This window comes from Natrix helvetica (assembly GCF_964273705.1).
Source record: "Natrix helvetica genome assembly, chromosome: 7".
Taxonomy (NCBI): Eukaryota; Metazoa; Chordata; class Lepidosauria; order Squamata; family Natricidae; genus Natrix; species Natrix helvetica.
This window is the reverse complement of record NC_138558.1, coordinates 54,656,720-54,677,625: the sequence shown is the minus strand read 5'-3', so window position 1 is coordinate 54,677,625 and position 20,906 is coordinate 54,656,720. Positions and strand designations below refer to the sequence as shown.

General features: G+C 40.6%; 1 long non-coding RNA gene across 2 annotated transcripts in view; it reads left to right on the top strand.

Moving 5' to 3' along the window:
- LOC309395098 overlaps positions 1-16,318 on the top strand; it is a 33,765-nt gene extending 17,447 nt beyond the window's left edge. For both annotated transcript variants that reach the window (XR_014175854.1, XR_014175855.1), the window contains exon 4: positions 16,251-16,318. This is a non-coding gene — a long non-coding RNA (uncharacterized lncRNA). The remainder of the gene's footprint in view (positions 1-16,250) is intronic.
- The last annotated feature ends 4,588 nt before the right edge of the window (positions 16,319-20,906 follow it).

Here is a 20,906-nt window from a genome sequence, read left to right as displayed (position 1 = left end):
TCAAAAGCTGAGGAAAAGGATGCCAGCAGAAGACAAAAGCCTATTGATAAGAGTTTTGCCATGGCTGAGAAGGAGGCAGAGCGAAGGAAGGGGTGGGAAGAAATGGAGAGGAAATGTTTGGAAATTCCCGCGTTTCACCAGCTCAGCCAATGGAATTAATGCAACAGATTATTTGCGCTCAAACGCCAGATGGGCTAGAGAGCAACTTCTACAGGCAGCTCTTTGTTTAGATGACAATGAGAGTCTGACTGATTGACAGGAAAATTTCCAGGCTTTTGAAAATCAGTGGGAGCCGTGAATAAAGAGGATAAAACTGGCTCCTGAAGCTACATTTACTCCCTCAACAGCGGGTCTTTGATCACCTGGGATTATGGACCAGATGAAAGCTCTGATATCAGAGGCCTTAACACAGGTCATGGCTGAACAGGGGTATCAGACTGCCTCTGGCGCCAGAAAAAAGCATAGGCCAGGGTTATTTCATGGCAACAAAACAGTGAAGAGAATTGCAAATATTTCAAGGGTCACAACTTTCTCATCCATGCAAAGCGAAACATCGGCCTCAGAGGATGAGGACCAGAGGGAAGCAGAACTATCAGACGATGAGGGAGTGGCTCCAGATAACCCAGTTTTTGCAGGACTTTTTCAGCCAGCCCTGTTTAAGTCCTTGTTATTTAAAGCCAAGGCAGTAACACACATGGGAGCTGACCCAACTGCAACTGAGTCAACAACAGATCTAGCAGATTCAAATAAGCTTCTATTTGCCAAACCAACCGCAAAGAGTAAGGAAATTCCCTCACCAGAGTTGTTCCGAGATGTAGTTCTAGAACAATGGACTCAAACGGGGGTATTCCCAACTCCAAGCAGGAATGATAAGAGATTTTATAATGTGGCCCCAGATTCCTCCAATGCTCCAACCACCAACAATAGATGGCCCAGTGGCAGCCTCCACATCCTCCAACATTCTGGCCAACGATGCTGAGGATGGTTTAAAGGGAGAGGATAAGAAAGCAGAGCTGACCCTTCGCAAGGTGCATCAGGCAGCTGCCTGGACAGTCAAAGTGACTACAACTGCCTCATTCTTCAGCAGGGCCTCTTTGGTCTGGCTTCACCAGATGCAGGAGAGGGTGGCCCCAGAGATATCCAATTGCATCAGAACCTCAACAAGCTGATAGCGGTGGCGAAATTTATGGCAGACACCACTTTGAATGGCACAAAATTTGCCCCCAAAGCCATCGCAGCCTCAGTTGCGGTTCAATGCCTAGTTTGGCTGCACCACTGGCAGGGGTTCTTGAAACATAAATGGAAGCTAGCTACTTCTCCCTTCAAAGGGAACAAACTCTTTGGGGAGGCAATAGAGTCCATTTTAGTGGAGACTAAAGACAAGAGAAAGTTCCTGCCTTATACATCTAGGTTCGACCACCGTTCCCCACCTTATTTACACAGACCGTTCTTTCAGTCCACAAACATGGGGTTTGGTTCGCAAATAGCGTATGCCCACAGGCAGGATCAACAACCAGATAGATACGGATTTAGGGACAGGAATGGACAAAGTTTCCAGATAAAATGCCCATTTCAGGGCACAGCCAGCTGTCCCTACCACCACAACAAGTAACGACAGGTCCAACCTGCCCATCGGCAGATGGTTGGGCCTATTTGCTGACTGATGGGAGACAACCACCACAAACACCTGGGTCCTGCACACAGTGGGACTATGGCTTATCCTTGAATTCCCTTCCACACCCTTCAGCTTCTTCATAAGTTGTCCGGTCTCAAGGGACAGGGCAAAAAGAAGCCTCGTGGAACCAGCAGTCCAACATCTATTGGACATCCAAGTTATTCAACCGGTCCCACAGAGTGAAAAGAGAAAGAGGTTCTACTCCATCCTGTTTGTAGTTCCAAAGACCTTGGGGAGGGGGTGGAGAGCAATCTTGGACCTGAAGAAATTAAATACATAATTTACAAAAGGTTCAAAATTGATACAGCCCTCTTCGCTTCTCAGGGCAACGGAAGACTTATGAATCACAATCTGGACCTTACAGGATCACAGGTTCTTCGTAAACTTCTACAAGAGTTATCTGACTCCTACCAGTCAACTGCTACACCTGGGAGCCATCATAGATACCAGGGCATGTGAAGTCTTATCTGTCGCAAGAGTGCCAAGTCAACATAAAAGCATTAGCAGGCCAAGTTCTGACAACCTGAACAATAACCCTGGATCTTCTCTCACAGCTCCTGGGCAAAATGGTGTCCTGTATATCAATCATGCTTTGGGCACAGCTTCATGCAAGAACCTTGCAGTGGTTCCTCCTGCCCTACCAAAGATCAGGCAGAAGCAATGTGAAGGTCAAGGTTCATGTTACACCAAGGATACTGCAATCCCTTCGATTGTGGCAGTCGCGTGCCATAACAAGATGTTTTCTCAAAGAACCAAACCACCTGACTATTACCCCAGAGGCCAGCCTTTTTGGCTTGGGTGCCCACTGCTAGTCCCAGACAGCACAAGGATAGTGGTCCCAGGAGGACCTCAGGAACAAAATCAACTGGCTGGAACTCAGGACGACTCATCTAGCCCTCAGAAGTTTCCAAGAGATTATAGTGGGACACCACATACTCATTCTGATGAACAATGTAGCCACCAAGGCCCATATCAGCCATCAAGAGGTGACTCATTCCAGAGCACTCATGCAAGAGTCAAGACGGTTAGGGATTTGGGCGGAGACACACCTTCTCTCTGTCAGAGCAGAACACATCTCACAGACAGCAAATGTGCAAGCAGACTGGCTCAGCAGAACCAAGGTTGACCACCCAGAATGGCATCTACAGCCAGTCCTGCTTAGGAAATTGTCGAGAAGATTCAGAAACCCAATTCTGGATCTCTTTGCTTCCCCAGCAAGATTCGGAAACCCAGTTCTGGATCTCTTTGCTTCCCCAGCAAACACTCAGTTGCCAAGGTTCTACTCCAGGTTCCAGATACCAGGGGCAGAAAGAGCCAATGCTCTCTGCAACTTGTTGTGGTTCCTCCACTCCTAATTCTGAGAGTAATCAAGAAAGTGATAGAGGAGAAGGCAGAGATACTATTCATAGCCCCTTGCTGGCCCAGATGTCCGTGGTATGCAGACCTGGTCAGGCCATGGAGGATCCCTCGGGAAAGAATCTCCCTCAATCAGGGAGCTCTGCTTCACCCAGAACCACAATGGCTGCAGCTGACTATTTGGCATTTGAGCAGACAGCTCTGAGTCACCTCAGTTGTTCCAGAAAAGTCATACAGACAATCCATGCCTCTAGAAGGCCCTCGACCAACAGTATTTACAATGTCATGTGGAGACCCTTCTGCAGTTGGTGCTCCAAAGGTCACATTGAACCTACCAAGGTATTGGTGACACAAATCCTGGAATTTCTTCAGGAGGGACTGAATAAAGGACTGTCCCTCAATACCATGTATAGTCAAGTAGCGGCTCTGGTCTCAGTATTGGGATGCGGGAACTTGGAGTCTCTCACCCTACATCCATTGGTGTGCAGCTTCATTAGAGGCATAACCAATCTAAAGCCTCCAGTGATACACAAGTACCTGCCTAAAGTTCTGAGGGCGCTCATGTCAGAGCCTTTTCAACCATTACGATCAACCAGCCTATGTTTTCTCACCTTCAAGGTGGCCCCATGCCTGAACTACCCACAGAAGAACCCACTATCCCCTCACTTAAGGAGTGGATAGACATGTTATGAAACACATGGCCAGTAGTTAGATTAGCTTTACAGGAAGCTAGAGCGGCTTTTAAAATTCAAGCTGACAAGAAAAGAATGGAACCCAAACCTTTCCATGTTGGAGATAGAGTATACTTATCTACAAAATTCCTGAAATCATTGCAGCCATCAAAGAAATTAGGGCTGAATTTCATTGGACCTTTCCTTATCACTAGAGTCATCAACCCAGTAACAGTAGAATTACTCCTTCCAAAAACACTCAGGCAAGTCCACCCAGTATTTCACATTAGTTTACTCAAACAAGATGTAATCCCACAACTCAGACCACCTGCACCTACACCAGCTGTTCCTATCATGATAGAAGGCAAACAACACTTTGAAATTAAAGAAATCCTTGACTCTAGGATCCACAGGGGGGAAACCCAATACTTAATTGCTTGGAAGCATCTACCTTCATCCCAAAATGAATGGGTAACTAAACACCATGTTAGGGCCCCTACCTTATTGAAAAAAATTCTCTCCTAATATCCTGACAAACCTTGTTACAATACTATGATGGAATTTTTGTTTCTATCTTTTCATAGGTGGATCTCTCCTTTTTCTAAAGAATGGCAGCATGTCAGGTCCCTTAAAGTGATACTGCCATTCAATTGGGAGGAGGGCAGCCTTGGAATCAATTTATTAGCAGTGCCTGTGACAACTGATATTTTACAACTGGTTTCTTGGCGCCGAAATTCCTGAGATCCCATCACCTTTGGGGGAATGTTTATGATAGCCATCTGGGATGTTTCACTTTACTGTGTAACGGAAGATAGCCATGGGAATGTATGTTTATTCGGCTCTGAGGGCAGTTGATAAAGGAAACATCTTCACACTTGTGTATTGGCTAAAATCTGCATTCTAACAAATGGGAAGGGTCTCTTCTGCTTTAATTCTACTTGCATTGCCTAAGGGGATTCAGATGTAGCTTTGACTTTAATGGCTTCCATTCTTCTTAACAAAAGGTTCCTTTGAGATACTCTGGTTCAAGAGTCTTCAATTTGTTAAGTAAGGAGAGAAGCCCTTACAGCAGAGCTGTTTAACTCATTCTTTGTATCGGTCTTCACATAAAAAGAAATAGCACAACCTACCAAAAACATAACTGTAGAAGTCAGACTAGAATAAAAGTTCAAATAAGCAAAAAATAGTAAGAGAACACCTGCTTGATCTTGATGAATACATATCACCGGGAATTGATGGATTACATTCCAGAATTCTAAAGGAGCTGGCAGATGTCATCTCAGAACCACTGTATCACATCTTTCAAAAATCCTGGAGCATTGGGGAACTACCAGAGGACTGGAAAAGAGCTGATGTTGCTCCCATCTTCAAAAAAGGGAAAAAAAACCAGACCCTGGAAACTATAGACCAATCAGATATCAATACCCTGGAAGATACTGGAAAGATAATAAAAAAAACAGATTTTCCAACATCTAGAAATGAGTAAAATTATAACTAGCAGTAAGAATGGGTTTGTTAAAAACCGATCATGCCAAGCCAATCGTATTTCATTCTTCAACATAGTGACTAAATTAGTAGATCAGCGAAATACTGTGGACATAGTATACTGAGACCTCAGCAAGGCATTTGACAAAGTAGACCACAATCTACTTCTTGGTAAGCTAGAAAACAGTGGGATAGATAGCATCACCACCAGATGGATTTGTAACTGTCTGACAAACTGTACTCAATGAGTAGTCCTTAATGGGTCTACATCTACATGAAGGGAAGTAAGCAGTGGAATACCTAAGGTTCTCTCTTAGGCCCAGTACTCTTCAATATCTTCATAAATGATTTAGATGAGGGAATAGAAGGGGAACTTACCAGATTTTCACATGATACTAAACTGGCGGGAATAGCTAACACCCTACATCCGTGATGGTGAACCTATGGCATGCATGCCAAAGGTGGTACATAGAACCCTCTCTGTGTGCTGTCGCTAGCTGCTCTTCTGGGTTCAGTCACGCACAAGTGCACCGGCCAGCTGGTCTGGCGTGCATGCACACTGACCAGCTACTCCTTTCTGGGTTCTGATGCTCTGACGTACGCTCCAGTTTTGGCACTCGGTGCCAAAAAGGTTAACCATCATTGCCCTAGATCAGTGGTGGGCAACCTTTTTTTTCAACTGAGCCAAATCTCGCCAAAACCACAATTGAAATTTATTTTGAGAGCCGCATTTTTAAAACCGAAAATACATAGGATGGTACACTGTTTTTAGTTTCAATAAGTTTTTATTGAGAATATTCTGCATGCAAGTATCCACATAGGTCGGGAGGATACAAATAACACAACTAATAAAACAAAAACTTTAGAACGATATTATTTATCGATAATGTTAAATTCCGTAAAATTTGCCTTACAATGTAGAGAAAATTACATCCTGACAATGACTGACAAAGTCACAACCACTAATGTGAACATTGGCCTTGCATTTCCTTGGATAGTTTGAGTAAGTCAGGTTTGTATGTTGTTGTTTTTAATTTCATCTCTCTCTCCCACTTTCTTTTTTTCTTTTTCTTTCTCTCTCTCTCTCTGGCTCTTTGTCTCTCTCTCCCTCCCTCCCTCTCTCTCTCCCTCTGTCATTTTCTCTGGGTGTCTATCTGTCTGTCTGTCTCTCTGTATCTCTGTCTCTCTCTCCTCCTTCCCCCATCTCTGTCACTCTGTGTGTGTGTGTTTGTGTGTGTGTGTGTCTCTCACTCACTCTGTGTGTGTGTGTGTGTGTCTCTGTCTCTCCCTCTGTCTCTCTCCCCTCCCTTCCTCTCTCTCTGTCACTCTGTTTATGTGGATGTGTCTGTCTCTCACTCATTCACTTAATCACTCACTCTGTGTGTGTGTCTCTCTCTGTCTGTCTATCTTTCTCTCCCTCCCTCCCCCTGTGTGTGTGTGTGTGTGTGTGTGTGTCTGTCAGTCTCTCTCTGATTCCCTCCCTCACTCCCTCTCTCTGTTTCTCTCTCTGTCTGTCTGTCTCATTCACACACACACACACACACACACACACTGTGGTCACCTTGTTGAGTGTTCCAATCACATTTGAAACACTCAACAACTGGCCTGCATTTATGGTATTTTGCAGCGGCGAGATTCTGCGTGGCGAGCGATGATTCCAGGGGCCATATTACAGCCTGGGAGACTTGTCACTCGGCTTTTGCAGAAGCTTCCCTCCGAAGCCCGAGAGGAGGGAGAGGGAAACTTCTGCAAAAGCCGAGTGACAAGTCTCCCAGGCTGTAATTTTCTGAGCTGTGCGCACGCGCCTGTTTTCCACGGCGTGGAGCAGCGGCGAGATTCTGCGTGGCGAGCGATGATTCCAGGGGCCATCCGGGAAGATGAGGAACGCGAGGGGAGACCCTGCCCCCCCCACTGATGGCCCCCGGAATCATCGCTCGCCGTGCAGAATCTCGCCGCTGCTCCACGCCGTGGAAAACAGGTGCGCGCGTACAGCTCGGCAAATTACAGCCTTGGAGACTTGTCACTCGGCTTTTGCAGAAGCTTCCCTCCGAAGCCCGAGAGGAGGGAGGGGAGCGGGTGCCCGGCACACTGAAGAGCCGCATTAAAATGTGTAAAGAGCCGCATTTGGCTCGCGAGCTGCGGCTTGCCGACCACTGCCCTAGATGATAGGCTCATGATCCAGATGGATCTTGACAGACTTGAACTCTGGCCCTATCTAACAAAATGAAATTCAAAGTAGAAAAAAGTCAAATCTTACACTTAGGCAAGAAAAACAAAAATTACACATATAGACTGGGTGAAGCAGGCTTAGTAGCAGTAACTGTGAGAGGGATCTTGGAGTCTTAGTGGGCAACCAGTTAAATATGAGCTAGCAGTGTGCGCCGGCAGCCAAAAAAGCCAATGCAATCCTAAATTGCATTAACAGAGGGACACAATCAAGATCAAGTGTGGTACTAATATCACTCTATAAAGCCTTAGTATTACCACACCTAGAATACTGCATCTAGTTTTGATCACCACACTATAAAAAGATGTTGAAACTCTAAAAAAGATGCAGAAAAGAGCAACCAGGATGATTAGGGGACTGGAGACTAAAACATATGAAGAATGGTTGCAGGAACTGGGCATGGCTAGTCTAGTGAAGAGAAAGACCAGGGGAGACATGATAGCAGTGTTCCAATATTTGATGGGCTGCCTGAAAGACAAGGGGGTCAAGCTATTTTCCAAAGCACCTGAAGGCCAGACAAGGAATAAGGGATGGAAACAGATCCAGGAGAGATTCAACCTAGAAATAAGGATATTTTTTCTGACAGTGAGAACAATCAACCAATGGAACCGCTTGCCTTTGGGAGTTGTGGGAACTTCATCACTGAAGGTTTTCAAAAAGAGATTGGACTACAATTTGTCAGAAATGGTGTAGGGCAGGGGTGGCGAACAAGTTCGACAAAAAGAGCCAAAATTTTAAACTGTGAGAGTCAGAGAGCCACACCACGCAGTGACCTGCCAAAACAGACCCGGAAGCAATGTTCCCTCTAATTTTTTTTCGATGTGAGCAGAAAAGTATAGTGTTTGAGCGGCACATTTTCATGCCTGAGCACCCGAATTTTTTTCACAGATGTCACCTTGTTGTGGCAGACTGCGGCAGGAAACCTCAGTCAGCCAAAAATAGGACGTGAGACCACAAGGTAAAAGAGATAACAGGTTTAATGATGCATCAGAGTTCAGAGCGTTTAACACAGCAAAGTCTGAACTGTCCTGAGTAGGCCAGGACAGAGCTTTAATACCCCTTCGGAATTTTGGGGGTTACACAGGCGTGTTCGTCCAAGGGAAAAAGGAGGGTCAAGGGGAGGTACATTTTGGACTTGTCATTATTACAACTTTTACAGTAAAATGTTACAAATATGCTCTTTGGCATTTTACAGAAACAGAAGTGAATTTGTTGATTACAAAGAAAGAGAAGTAGAAAATGCTAACATTGTACAAAAAAAGAGAAATGATTTGTTAGCCTAAGCAATCTCTACATAAAGTTGATTAAAATGCTAAATGCCACTTCCTCATTTCTTATCTTACAACATCTGTTTTTCTGTGCCCTTCCATGAAGCGTTTCGTAAGCTATGTGTCACTAAGATGTGTAATATTTTCTATGCCAGCTACAGAAGTCCTTTTAATATGCGGATTTAATTAATGCTTTTATCAAGGCGTTTTATCAAGGAGTCTGGGGGCTCCTATACCCTTCAAATGAGGGGGTTATTTACCTGCTGCCTCAACCTAAGACAACAACGAAATCAGTATTATTTGAAACTCAAAGTTATGTTTCTTCAAGGTACCCGCTTAATTCAAAGTGTTATATAATATCAGTATCATTTAACAACGCTCCTGCTTAGCAACCAAAATGTTGGCTCAGAAACTCTGGCATTTGAAGCACGCAACACTTAAAGCTGTCAAGTTACAAGACCCTTGCACCCCTAACCCTTTAGGGAAAAAAACCCCCAGGGGTCTTCAAACCTGACAGCTTTAACACTTGTGGACTTCAACTCCCAGAATTCCTCCTCCAGTCATGTTGCAGCGACGTCATCTGCGTGGATCTGCTCCATCTTTGCTTTCTTCATTGTGGGCAGGGCTTCTGCTGAAGATGCCGACGAGTACTAGTTGCCACCAGAATAACTGCTGCTACCTCCTCCTCCTCCACCTCCTCCTCCTCCTCCTCCTCCTCCTCCTCCTCCTCCTCCTCCTCCTCCTCCTCCAACAGAATCACCAGATTTGTTCCTGAGCTCAGCGCTGGGTTACCTCTGCCCCCTCCCCCTCCTCCGTGCTTTTGAGGAGCCATGAGGCTTTTTTTCCCCTGCTCCCCCCCGCCTTCCTACTGGCTCCTGCAGCCTCATGGCTCCTCAAAAGCACGGCGGAGAAGGAGGAGGGGGCAGGGGTAACCCAGCGCTGACTGAGCTCAGCTGCTCCGAGCGGAGGGGAGGCGCCGCTGCCACGCGCGGAGATGCCGGCTGGAGCTTTGGCGGCTTCATCTCAGCCGCAGCGCCGGGCGGCAAATCCGGCAGTGCTGCCTGTTAGAGGAGGATGAGGAGGAGGTGGCAGCAGTTCTTCCGGTGGCGGTGGGGGCTTTGGGGCTTCACAACTAGCCTCAGTTGCCCCGTGCTCCTCAAAGCAAGTCTGGGGAAGTCCTTTGCAGGCGGCCCGTTCTAGCTGCCTGCAAAGGACCTCCCCAGCTTCCGAAAGGGAGCGCGTGATCCGAGCCACAGTATACTAAATAATGATAAGCGGCAAAGAGCCTCATTTATTTTGGCCGGGAGCCGCATGCGGCTCGCGAGCCGCGTGTTCGCCACCCCTGGTGTAGGGTCTCCTGCTTGAGTGGGGGGTTGGACTAGATGAGATGCAAGGTCCCTTCCAACTCTTAATCTTACCTCCATAGATTTGTTTTTGGCAGATGATGAGTGATCACATTTTGAAGGAAATAGCTAATGTCAAATTGGAACAGTTTGTATTTTAAATACTAGATGGGAATTTGTTAAAATGTTTGGCATTAAGACTATTTTTCTAAAGTCTTTATGCAGTTGTATAAAACATAATACCGAACCACTGATTTTTCTCGTTATTCACTTTTCTATACATAATGTGCATTATTTTGAATTAAGTTAAATTTGCAATGATAGGAATGAGAAATGTGCTAACATAAATTGTAAAGGTAAAGGGTGCTAGTCATTCCTGACTCTAGGGGGTGGTGCTCATCTCCGTTTCAAAGCCGAAGAGCGAGCATTGCCCGAAGACATCTCCATTATCATATGGCCAGCATGACTAAATGCCAAAGGTGCACAGAACGCTGTTACCTTTCCACCAAAGATGGACCCTATTTTTCTACTTGTATTTTTACATGCTTTTGAACTGCTTGGTTGGCAGAAGCTGGGACAAGTAATGGGAATTTTGCATACTAGAAGAGCATCTCACCTGGATTTCATCATGCCATTTCCATTGTCTATCCCATTTATTTTCTAAGTCTCAGTCTGCAAGTCTTCAGGCTACTTAGATCATTAAGCAAAGTGTTCAACATGAATATAATGATTTTTTGCTTCTTGTGTAAAAATTGAAAACAAGAGTAAAACGGAGGCGAGGCTGACGTTGCGATGATATGACGTGCGATCTTGGAGCTCCAAGATCGCTGTTGATATCTCTGCCGCTGGATGGTTCTTTTGGACCTAAATCGTCCCGTAGAGATGGTGATAGAGAAGGGCACGTCCTGCTGATCCCAGGGACATCCCAGGGACATCGTAGATCTAGGAGAAGCTCTTTTTTCCGGCCACAGAGAAACAGCCATTGAAACTGCTGAAAGTTGGGACAGCTCCAGAACAGAAGGGAGAGAAAGTATGTCGAATTGGTGAGATAAATTTTATTATTAGAGAAGGGAACACCCAAAGAGATCAAAACTAAAATTAAAATTGAAGACAGAAGAGGTTAAGCGGTGAGATTAAGCCTGAGTTAAACTTAGTGCATTATCTTTAATTTTTTTTTATGGATGGAATTTTTTACGAATGCTTCCTACTTTTTAAACTGGACTGGTTTTTTTTCTTCTATTTTTCTTTTTTTTAATACTTATTGATTAAGATTTCCTTTCTTTTTTTTTCAATGCTCTATTGGATTGTTTTTCTAAGAACCTTTCTCCTTAAGTAAAGAGAGAAGTAAAAGCAGAGGAAAAAGAAGTAACACTGCCACTTGGAGGCTTGGAAACATTGTTTTTTTCTTTTTTCTCTTTGAACATTTGAGCTACATTTCAAGGTTTTTGAGGTTGTTTATTGAAAATGATAGCGGGAAGAGCACGGATTGTTTATATGGGTGCTTCTCTGGGGTACTATCAGTAGCTGGACTGGAGTGAAAAGAAAGCCTTGACTTGAAAGATTGCAGTGAACTTGTTTGGAATTTAATAAAAAAGCTTTGGATGCTCTAGTGGCAATGTTTACTATCTGGAGGAACGGCGCAACATGACAAAGAAAAGGAATTAACATTGCAGATGATTATACAAGAAACTCAAAAAATACAAGTAAGAACAGAGAGCATTGAAAAGAACATGGAGAATATAGAGCAAAGAACAAAAAAAATAGATGAAAAAATTGGGAATATTTACCAAACGATGAGGAAATTTGAGGACAGAGTTCAAAAAATTTAAGAAAAAGATGAACAACGAGATAAGAAAATTGTTCATATTGACAGCAGATTGAACGTGGTTGGAAATGACAGGATTGGAATATTGAAATGGGAGATTGACAGATTGGAACTTTACCTCAGATTCCAAAACATAGAAGAAGAAAAGGGAGAAAATTTGGCAGAAGCGATGAGAGAAATTTTGGCAGAAGCATTGGTGATAACCAAAGAGAAGTTGATGGAAGGAACAGATGGAGGGTCTACCAAGAAAGTAATCAGAACACAAATACTACAAATGGCAAGAGATATAAGATTGCACTACTATTGGAAGGATACAAGATGATGTAATGAAATGTTATAATAAAAACTAATTTAAATTTAGTTAAAGATGTAATATTACTGGATCGTTTTAGGATGAAGTAATGAAACACCATGATATAAATTTATTTTAAATTTAGAATATCTCACATAAAAAAATGTAATAATAGTTATAGTCAAATGAATGTTTAACAATGATAATAATTGTATACATATATATTAGATTGATGATATGTGATTCTATATAAATTGCAAGTGAAGACTATTGTGAGGAAGCACAAAAGCTTTGTAACCAATCGACATACTGTATGTAACTGGAAGATGGTTTTTATGTTTTGTGTGTGTTTATGTTTGTTTTAAAATAAAAAAGATTTATGAAAAAAGGAAAGAAAACAAGAGTAAAACTAGAAAGCAAGGAAGACAGAAAACTTTTAGGTAACCCTTGTTATATTGTAAGTGTTTAATACAATAAATATTTTAAAATGTTCATGGAAATAATACACCTTCAGATAAATAGCTTTCATGAAGTAAAGAAAAAAAAACATTAGAAAACCAAAAACAGTTCAACACATTAGTAGGGCATTGTAAAGGGGAAAATTAGCATTACTTAGAGTGGATATCTTCAAATTTTGTTTGGAAAGAAATACTGTAGTTTTGCGTAATAAATATTCTCCTGCAACAAAGTACAGTATACCAAAACTATTATTTTATCTATAGTCTCTGCCATCCCTGCCATCATATAAAGTATGTTGCCTTTTACAGCAATATTTTGCAAGTATTAAGGAATATTAAACCAATTTCAGGATTATTGATTTTTTTAATTTCTTTACAAACTTTTGACCAAAGTTTGCTTAATGTAACATGCAATGATGGATTGGATATTTGGAGAAAAGATAGTAAGATGTACTAAAATGTTTATGCTAACATATTTTGCAAAAGTCAGGATATATACATACATACATACCAGTAATGGGTTCTGGATCCCATTGCAAGTATGTGCAGCGTCCACATGCGTCTTAGTGCCTCTGAAGCTCCAGCTGCTCAATGGAGCATCATGCAGGCGCTGTGCGCGGAAGCGCCAAAGACTTTAAAGACCAGCAAGGAGCTCGGGCGGGCGGGCCCTCCGGAGCACCGTACTGCAACAGTATCTGGTGCTCCGGGCAGGCTTTGGTATGCCCGTATGCCAGTGCAACCCACCACTGATACACACACACGTATATATCATAATTTTACCGGAGTTTAATGTAGCCTGTGGATTATTGTCACAGTAAATTCTTGATGGTTTTTACAAATATGTATATTTGAATCATGTGTCACACAAAACAAAATCCAGTAAAATTCATTGTTAGAATTCATATAATTTTCTGAAAAGAATCTTTGTTAAGAACTTATGTTAAAAACACACTCTGTGTGTTTTTTTAACAAATGCTTGCAAATGTTGTAAACGTTTCAACTTTATTCTTATAAATTCAGGTTGTTACTTGTACTAATTCTCTTTGCAAGCTGTTTTCAGAAATTACAGAACTAATACTTCTATAAAGAATCCAAAGGCATATTACAATTGTGACTGAAATAAAATAAATTTTATGTTAAGCAAGGTTTTTAAATTTATTTTGAAAAATTACTTGCTATGTTAATTAACATTAATAAAGAAATACACAATTTATTTGGCTTTTATCAGTCCAGATGGCTTTAGATATGTAAGAGAGATTCTTAGAAAAACTTGGCACCATTTAAAAAAATGATTTAGAAATGCTTTATGAGCAAAGGATCAAAGCAATGGCTTTAATTGTATATTATCAAAATAGTACGAGGTAAAAATATTTTTTTACATTTTTATTTCAAACACTCCAATTTCCATTGCCTGTTTATTTATTGGCAAAGAAATATTTCTTAATTTATGCATAATTATAAAAAGAGCCAGAATAATAGAATCAGAGAGATGGAAGGAATTTTGGAGGTCTTCTAGCCCAATCCTTTGCCCAAAGCAGAATACTTTATATCAGGGGTGTCAAACCCATGTTGTCAACCAATCTCCTAGCTTCTTTCTTTCAACACACACACACACACACACACACCACACACACACACACACACCATTTATATATACACACATAGAGAGACAGAGTAATACTTTTAGGTATTAATTATCAATAGAAAGCAAATTAGGTTAGAGAATAAAATAGAATTCTTTAATGGCCAAGTGTGATTGGACACACAAGGAATTTATCTTTAGTGCATATGCTCTCAGTGTACATAAAAAACAAGATACATTTGTCAAGAATCATAAGGTACAACACTTAATGATAGTCATAGGGTACAAATAAGCAACCAGGAAACAATTAATATCAATATAAATTGTAACGGTACAAGCAACGAAGTTGCCGTCCTGCAGTCATAAGTGGGAGGAGATGGGTGATAGGAACAATGAGAAGACTAATAGTAATAGTAATGCAGCCTTAGTGAATAGTTTGACAGTGATGAGGGAATTATTTGTTTAGCAGAGTGATGCCATTTGGGGAAAAATGTTCTTGTGTCTAGTTATCTTGGTGTGCAGTGCTCTATAGCGTTGTTTTGAGGGTAAAAGGTATGTCCAGGATACAAGGGGTCTGTAAATATTTTCTTGGCCCTTTTTTTTACTCGTGCAGTATACAAGATCCTCAATGGAAGGCAGGTTGGCAATAATTGTTTTTTCTGCAGTTATAATTATCCTCTGAAGTCTGTGTCTGTCTTGCTGGGTTGCAGAAGCAAACCAGACAGTTGCAGAGGTGCAGATGACACACTCAATAATTCCTCTGTAGAACTGTATCAGTTTGAGCTTCCTGAGTTGGTGCAGAAAGAACATTCTTTGTTGTGCTTTTTTGACGATGTTTTTGGTGTTAGATGTGCATTTTAGGTCTTGAGTTATGATAGAACCTAGAAATTTGAAGGTCTCTATTGCTGATACTGTGTTATCTAGTATTGTAAGAGGTGGTAGTATGGGAGGGTTTCTCCTAAGTCTACCGCCACTTCTACAGTTTTGAGTGTGTTGTTCAGTTCCAGATTGTTCCGGTTGTACCATGAGGCTAGTTGTTCAACCTCCCATTTTTATGCAGTTTCATGGTTGCCTCAAATGAGTCCAATCATTGTTGTATTATCAGCAAACTTCAATAGTTTAACAGATGAATCATTTGAGATGCAGTCATTGGTATATAGAGAGAAGAGAAGCTGAGAGAGCCCATAGCCCTGGGAGGCTCCTATGCTAATTGTACAGGTATCTGATGTGGTTTTTGCCTAGCTTCACTTGCTGCTTCCTGTCTGTTAGGAAGCTTGTGATCCACTTACAAGTGTGATCAGGTACCGCTAGCTGATTTAGTTTAGTTAGAAGAATGTCCAGTATGATGGTATTGAATGCTGAACTAAAGTCTACAAAGAGGACCCTTGCGCAGGTCTTTGGAGATTCAAGATGTTGTAGGATGTAGTGCAGAGCCATATTAACAGCATCAACTGTCGATCAATTTGCTTGGTATGCCAATTGCAGGGGGTGTAGTTTTTCATTACTTGGAAAATTATGTCTTCTCCTTTTTGTGTATTTAATGAAATTCTCAAGACCAGGATGACATCATAGTAATTCTGCATCCAATTTTAGCTACCTGATGTCATAATAAAATAAAATTAATGAGTTTGTGCATACACACATACAGACACACTGTATACATGCATATGTATATTATTAGTAGCAAAATAATTAAGCTCTGAATTCCAGCTGTAATAAGCTTTCCATCAATAAAATTTTCTAGCCATTTTTAATTATTAATATTTAAAATTCACAGTGTAATTAAAACTTCAAATAAGAAACCTGATTCAAAGTATAACTCATAAGTTCAGTCAAAAGTGTATTGAATCTATTAAAACAAATATGTCCTAACTTGCAAAGCATTAGACAGGAAAATCATATACTATGAGAAGGAGAAGGTTAGAAGGAAAATCCTTCTCAAATAAGGTACTCAAGTTACTCAAATAAGGAAAAAATAATAATTCTTGCATATAGCACAACTTGATCAGACTTTAAATGATAAAATGTCACTTTCCTTTTTCTTTTCCAACCCCTCTGTTTCTTACAGTTTTTTCTCATCTTCTGATGCAGCCTCCCTCAAGAAAATTATCTCTTCATTATAAGGCCAGCTATCTGTGCAAGAGAATTTGATATACCATCTCACATAACTTGTAGTTAATAGATAGGCAAGAAAACCAGGCTATCAAAGAACACAGTGGCTGAATACCATCAAAGTTGACACCATCTAGAGCAAGGGTGTCATACTCGTGGCCCCAGGCCAGATGTGTCACACACTGACCATGCCTGCCTCTGTTTTAATGAAGGGGGAAAATGTTGTGATATGCCACGTGACGATGTGACACCCCTGATCTAGAGCATAGAACAACTCAAAGAAGTTATGCAAGATCAGAAAATTTGCCAAATTGCCAAATCCAGTCTGAACATCTGGTTGACTGTGTGACAAACCAAAATACTAATGACTCCACATGAATCAGATTGTGCCTTCTATAGACTTCCAGAAGATCATGAGATGGGAATCACCATTGCCTTGACAGAAAAGTTATTGTATTCCTTCCTGTCACCTTTACATGAGGAGAGGATTTTCAGGTGCTTCCACATCAGGTAGGCAGAATCTGCTTGGGAAATACAGCCTCTTAGCTATTAGGCTTCCAGCAATATGGTGGTTATAGCGTTCAAAAGTCTAAACTTGGAAGCACACTAATAATCAGTGTAGTTTCCTCACTAGAAGTGTAACATTATGACTGACCAGTAAGCAGCTTCATTTGGGACCAACTGAAGTTTCCAGGTGGTACAGCAAATTACAGCAATTCTTTTCTGAAAGGACAAATGCATGATTAACCACCTGACCTAAGCAATATCTCAAATGGCACATCAGGTGAAGCTATACAAAAGCCCTTCTGTCCCATCTCCTCATCTAGTAAGAGCTGTAAGTTTAAAAAGGACCTCCAAATCAGACTGCTTTCTCTGAGAAGCTAAACTCCATCAATAGCAATAACATTTAGACTTACATACCCTTTTACAGCCCTCTCTAAGTAATTTACAGAGTCAGCATATTGTCCCCCAATAATCTAGATCCTCATTTTACAGACCTCAGAAGGATGGAAGGCTGAGTAAACCTTGAGCTGGTGAGAATCAAACTGCTGGCAGTCAGCAGCATTACTTAGAGTGGTTATCTTCAAATGAAGTAAAGAAAAAATACATTAGAAAACCAAAAACTATTCTAACCATTGTACCACCATGGCTCTATTGCCACGATTCAAAAGTCAAACCTGGACTTGGATATGAATCTGAGTTTCTCCTAATTCAGATCTGATAGCTTCCACGCACCAGATCAGGAGTTCTACCACATTCTTCCATGTAGCCAAAATGGACATACATAATAGAACTCTGAGGGATTCTTATCATGGAGCCATTTTTATTACCCGCCCCCAAACAAACAAACAAACAAAAAACAGAATAATAGAGTTGGAAGAGACCTTGGAGTCAATCAATCTTCTAGTCAATTGTTTCTTGTCTTGCCTTCTGGTGCTTTGGAAAATTGGTTTACCCTCTTTTCTTTGTGGCAGCTCTTTAAACACGGCTATCATGTCATACCTAGTCCTTCTTTTCACTAGATTAGACATACCCAATTCCTGCAACTGTTCTTCATATATTTTAGCTTCCTTTGCACTTAGCTTCTATATTGCAAATCCTTTAAAACAAGTATTTGCAAAATACTTTAAAACAAGTATTTTATTAGATCTTTTTAAACAGGCTTTTCAACATCAACTCATAGGATTTTAGTGCCCATAAAAATGCAAAGGGAAGAATGTTGTACCCAGTTCTAAACAGTTCTTTCCTTAATTTGGGGAAGTTAAGTGTATTTAGATAATTTTCAGAATCCCATGTTAGTTTTGCAGCCTATCTTCTCTTACTTTGTGAGGTAAGAGAGATGCTTTGTACTGGCATCTTTATTGTTTACATTATGAAGAAAAACCTAGTTGGTGTCCTCACTCTGACAAAGTATAAGAGATTATACCGAAACCCCCCATTATGTTTATTTGTGTTTTCCAGCTTCAATGAGTGATCACCTCTCAGGGTTAAGGATAGTAAGCCTATGAGAAAAAGCCGATTATTTGCCTTCAAGCTTTCTTTTTTTATTTTAGGCAATGCATTAATGGCAGTGAAGAATTTTGTTGGCCCTCTCTTTGTTGTGTAAATTTTCATGAGGGTGCCATGCAATGTTTGGAGCAATGTTCAGTATGAAAAACTTTTAAAACTGCTGCTTTTACTGCTGCTTCCCTTGGTGAAAAGGAACCTTCTGATGGCCATTGAGGATTTTGATAGTTTACCTGACATGTTTATAGTATGCTTTAGAACAGGGGTGTCAAAAAAAAGACGCACCTGGCCATGCTCACACCCAGTTTAGCAAAGGAGTAATACTCTTAATTCGTCACATGAATGACACCATGATGATGTGAGTGTGGCACCCCTACTTTAGAATGAAATATATCCCCAAATGTTTAAAACTATATATCTGTTCTATACTATTACCCTCAATACTCCAACCTTACTATTTAGGGTTTTTGGCAAATACCAGAAATTTTATTTTTGTCAATTAACACGTAGCCTACTCTATTGTATCTGAAATACAATCTCCCTGTCTTTTTGAGTCGTGAAGGTATATGATAGGAGGTGACTACATCAGCCACCCAGAAGGATCATCTTATGTTCTGCACTTTGGGGAGGTGGAAATCTGGATTGTTTAAAGTTTCCTGGGGGCAATATTTGCTGTTGTCCATGTGTTTGGTAATTTAGCTTCTGGTAGTAGTTTGTTACAAACGTCTTTCAGTGGCAAATGTAACGTGTCTTCAAAACATTTATAAAATTCTGCTGGGAGCCCATCAGCCCATATGTCAACTGCATATAAAGAGAATTTGCATAAGATTGCAAAAGATATTTGAAGACAAATTAGCTAAATGTTGGAAATGCCATCAGACACTTGGCTCGTACTATCATATGTGGTGGACCTGCATAGAAGCAAAAAAAATATTGGACTAAAATACACATGTAGCTGGAAATTATCCATGTTATAACAACAGCTAGGATTGTATATCCACAAAATTGGAAAAGTGAAGAGATCCTGACAGGAGAATGTGATTAAGAAAACACCAGAATGTGCAGAAATGAATAGATTGACACTGGCTATCAAAGAGAAGGAACAAACTGATTATTATACAATTTGGGAATCTTTTTACTGGTCGTTGGAGAATAGGCATAAGAATTAATAGTAAAAGAAGTTGTGTAAAGTATAGAAAATGTATTAACTGTTAATATAATTAATAGAGTTAAATAAATCATGATGAGGATTGTTATAGTATCAGACATTTAAGGTATTGGAAATTAAGCTAAGAATAGATTAAATAATGAATATGATTGTAAACTTTAATTGTTGGCGCAAAATATTCATACCCAGACAACACACTGTTTAATGAAAAAGGATTGTTTATATAAAAAATAAAATAAAAATTATATTAAAAAGTAACAGCAGTAGTTCCAAAAGGAGCTTTTATCAAAAGTGTGATAAAAGCTTTCTCTTGTTTATGATAACAAGAGATCTAGGCAAGAACTTCTCATTTAAAACCAGCTATTTAAAGCAATGCTAGCCCCCACCTCACTACATCATTGCAGAGAAACAGAAACGAGAGACTTCATATAAAGATTAACACAGTAATGCAGGAAACAGAAACTAGAAACAGAAACAGAGAGTTCATATACAGACCACTCCATTCCTCTCCTCCTTCCTCCCACCAAAATGCCAGCATCCCTGTAGAAATATCTGGAACCTGACAGATTATTTAGATACTTTAGAATATTTGGAAACACACCCAGGAAAACAAATAGCACTAATCTTCTTAGATGCCCAGAAGGCCTTTGACAATGTGAGTTTGCAATTTATGAGACATCAGTTAACTATGTGGAATTTGGAGAAGAATTTATAGATGTAAATTAACACGATATATCATAAACAAATAGCTAAGTTAATTGTAAATGGGGACTATACAGAAAGTTTTAAGATAACAAAAGGGACAAGACAAGGATGTCCGGTATCGCCTCTACTATTTATATTAACCTTGGAAATCTTGAATAAAAATATCAGACAAAATCTAGAAATTAAGGGACTGGAAATAAAAGAGGAAAGATATAAACTACAAGCATTTGCAGATGACTTGGTATTTATTGTGGAAGAACCGCTAGAGACAATCCCGAACCTGCTAAAAGGGATAGAGAAGTTTGGAGAGGTAGCAGGATTAAAAATAAACAGAAAAAACTAAAGTGATAGTTAAAAATCTCCCACAAAAACAAAAAGAATCTGGCAAAAAAAGTGGACTTTCAAATAGTTAAGAAGATTAAATATTTGGGAATACACTTAATCACAAGATGTGCAACGGTAAAAGAAAACAACTATATAAAACTACTTAAGTAAATAAAATTTGATTATGAAATATTACTGCTTTTGAAATGTTGTTTAGCAACAATAAAAAAGAAAATTTGTAATTTCTCTTTCCCTCCCCCTCTCTTTCCCTCCCTCTCTTTCCCCATCTCTCCCCCCTCTCTGTCCTTCTCTCTCTTTCTCTCTCCTCTCTTTTTCTCTCTTTCCCTCTCTTTTTCTCTTTTCCCCCTATCTCTTTCCCTCCCTCTCTCCCTCCCTCTGTGCCTCTCT